The sequence below is a fragment of the Limulus polyphemus genome, unplaced genomic scaffold, assembly GCF_000517525.1.
Source record: "Limulus polyphemus unplaced genomic scaffold, Limulus_polyphemus-2.1.2 Scaffold768, whole genome shotgun sequence".
NCBI lineage: Eukaryota > Metazoa > Arthropoda > Merostomata > Xiphosura > Limulidae > Limulus > Limulus polyphemus.
In genome coordinates, this window is record NW_013666378.1 from 139,534 (window position 1) to 142,696 (window position 3,163).

Below are 3,163 nucleotides of genomic sequence, written 5' to 3' on the forward strand. Positions count from 1 at the left end.
AAACTGCTAAATTAGGGACGGCTAGCGCAGATAGCCCTCGTGTAGCTTTGCGCGAAATTAAAAAACAAACAAACAAGTGATTTATTGCAAACAAAACTTTCTAAGCCGCAGATTTCTTTTTTTTTTCTGTTTTCCTAACCCTAACTTGAAAAAGTTTCGTCTGATACAGTCATTAAATCAATCTTTCTTTCCTCTCTTATTCCTGAACTCTTTCTTCTACTTACATAGAACCCTTGATCTACTAGTTCCAAGTAGAATTACGTGATCAACAAGAATCTCTCTTATAAAGCCAACAGTTCCGTTACAAATATATTTTTCGTAGCACGTTGTCGGTTTTTTTTTTATACTTGTTTGTTTGCGAAGTTTAGAATTAAAAAAAAAACAGTTGATCAACTTACCTTAGCAGCCAGAACCTTTCATCCAATAGTACGATGATCTAGAACTGGGTTAACCTTTTTTTCTGACCACTAGTTACAACTTCTACGAATAACAAATATTCATATGAAAACAACCTGTTTTTTTTCTTTGATTGGATAAAATCTTCCGGCGACTAGCAAATGAAATTTCGTTGTTGTTGTTGAATTTCGCGCAAAGTTACTCAATGGGCTATCTGCGCTAGCTGGTCCTAATTTAGAAGTGATAGGCTAGAAGGAAGGCAAGCAGTCAATGTCACCCACCAGCGACTCTTGAGCTACTCTTTATTCAACGAAAAGTGAGACTGACCGTCACATTATAACGCCCACACGGCTGAAAGGGTGAACATGTTCGGGGAAAAGAGTATGAAATTTAGTAAGTGTTCAGTTGATTAAGAAGATTCAACCAATAACAAAACTGCGTTCTTGGAGAACATTACTTGCTATTTGCTTAGTGGGTTTGGCAATAACAAGTCCATTTATAAATACCGGATCAACTATATTCTACCATTAAAAGAGAAATTAACATGGTAAAATGTTCGCATGATATTTGTAAGCGTTATTTTTTAGCTATCTAAGAACGTTCACTTTATTCGTGTTGTAGAAAGTTAGTTTTAACTTTCGATCAAGAAGGCCCATTTCACCCCCAACTCGGTGAAGGAAATCTAACTTACCCCCTGAAGAGAGAAGTTCAGTTTACCCTTCATAAAATAGAGTTAAATTTTTGAAAGCACTCAGTTTATTAAAGGTTGTATTTTAACTCTACGTGTCTTGTTTATAAATTTCGGTTCATTGCTATTAACAGTTTTTTTAACTGTACGTGTCAAGTTTATGGATTTCGGTTCATTGCTATCAACAGTTTTTTTAACTCTACGTGTCAAGTTTATGGATTTCGGTTCATTGCTATCAACAGTTTTTTTAAGTCTACGTGTCTTGTTTATAGATTTTGTTTCATTGCTATCAACAGTTTTTTTAACTCTACGTGTCTTGTTTATAGATTTCGGTTCATTGCTATTAACAGTTTTTTTAACTCTACGTGTCTAGTTTATAGATTTCGGTTCATTGCGTAGCTCTACTAAGTTTAATTCACACATCGTATTAACATGTTTTGATCTCTGGTGTATCATGTAGAAAAGCGATAGAACAGCAACAAGAAGACCGCACACCTCGCTTGAGATTAGCCCTAACGATGACATTCAATTAACCAAATCTGCTAACGGAAACTATCTCTCAGTGCATCGTAATCAGTATCTCATGAGAACCAGTTATATATACGTATATTAGATAAGACTAATTCAATTGTTTAAAGACTTAATCCGATTAAGTCTGGAGGATGGAAGATGAACTAAAGATTACTATAGCTAGTGTCTTAGTAGACTATAACTTAAAGGAATATACTAACGACAGTCCAGTTGGGGTGAAGGGATGGGCACAAAATCTTAAGACAAAGTATAAACATTTTTTATCATTTTTAGTAAAAAAACATTTAGAAAAAATACGACCTTTACACTCCAGATATATATTGTTGTGTCAGCGAGGTCACGTGACTAGTATCACGCCACGTCTTTCTCTCGAACCTTCGTGAATTATCGGGAGACTACTAGATTGGGGGTAGTCTGGTATATATAAGATGGTCGCAACGTAACAATGTAATGAGTAATTGAATGTATGCGGACAAAATATTGTTGGCCACGTGAGACGTGAATTATAGTGTTTGTTATAGAGCGACTGTTGAAATTAAGTGTATCGTAAAGTTGTATTCGGAAAGAATAAACCAGTTTTATTTAAGAAAGGACTTGTGTCGCTAAAGTTTCGTCGGAACGGATTTACGGAAAATTAACTAGCGGACGGAGACGTAACAATATATATATAAAATATTTGTTAAAAATATTTCAACCAACGTTTCGCCTTTGCGGCTTCCTCAATGTTAATATATTTTCTTTTGTTTTTCAATGTCATAAAGTACAAGGGACATATACATCCCTGATCTGAAAATACTTTTTCGGTGGTATCACGCTACCTTTGAATGCCAATTTTTACTTTACCCGACGTTTCGGCTTACGTCTTTTTTCAAGGGTCTCTGAACGTCACAGGTTAGAAAACTAATTTTAAATTATGGCAACCGAAAATAATATAAAATTACAACAATATAACAGAACGGTGTACGGAGAAGCGTACTAAAAGTATTGTTGAGAAAAAGCACGCAGTAAGAAAAACGTGGAAAAATAAAGAAATAATGAAGAAAAGTGTTAAAAATTGGGAAAACACACGTCTATGACAATATATATATATATATTTATTTACAACGTTTCGGGCAAAAGCCCTTCGCCAGGCAGTTTAAACCGTGTTACATTGAAAAAAGGCTTAGACAGAATCGTTTAATCTAAGCCTTTTTTCAATATAAAACGGTTTATACTGCCTTTCTAAACGTATTGTGAACAGGTTAGAGTCGCTGGTCACAAAATTTAATGTTAAAAAATCAAAAAATCTTACGCATAAACACAGACCCCCCACAGACTGTAACAATATCAATATTAAATCATTGATCGTTTTGTTTGTTTGTTTTGTAATTAAGCACAAAGCTACAGTATGGGCTATCTGTGCTCTGCCCGCCACGGGTATCGAAACCAGGTTTCTAGCGGTATAAGTCCGCAGACATTCCGCTGTGTCACTGGGGGGGGGGGGCATTTTTAAAACCTGGTTTTAAAAAGAAAAACAGAATTACCTATTACTTTTCGAAGTAAAATTTG

General features: G+C 35.1%; 1 protein-coding gene across 1 annotated transcript in view; it reads right to left on the bottom strand.

Annotated features, from left to right (window-relative positions):
* LOC106460424 (locomotion-related protein Hikaru genki-like) overlaps positions 1 to 3,163 on the bottom strand; it is a 50,399-nt gene that overhangs the window by 21,653 nt on the left and 25,583 nt on the right. The window lies entirely within an intron of this gene.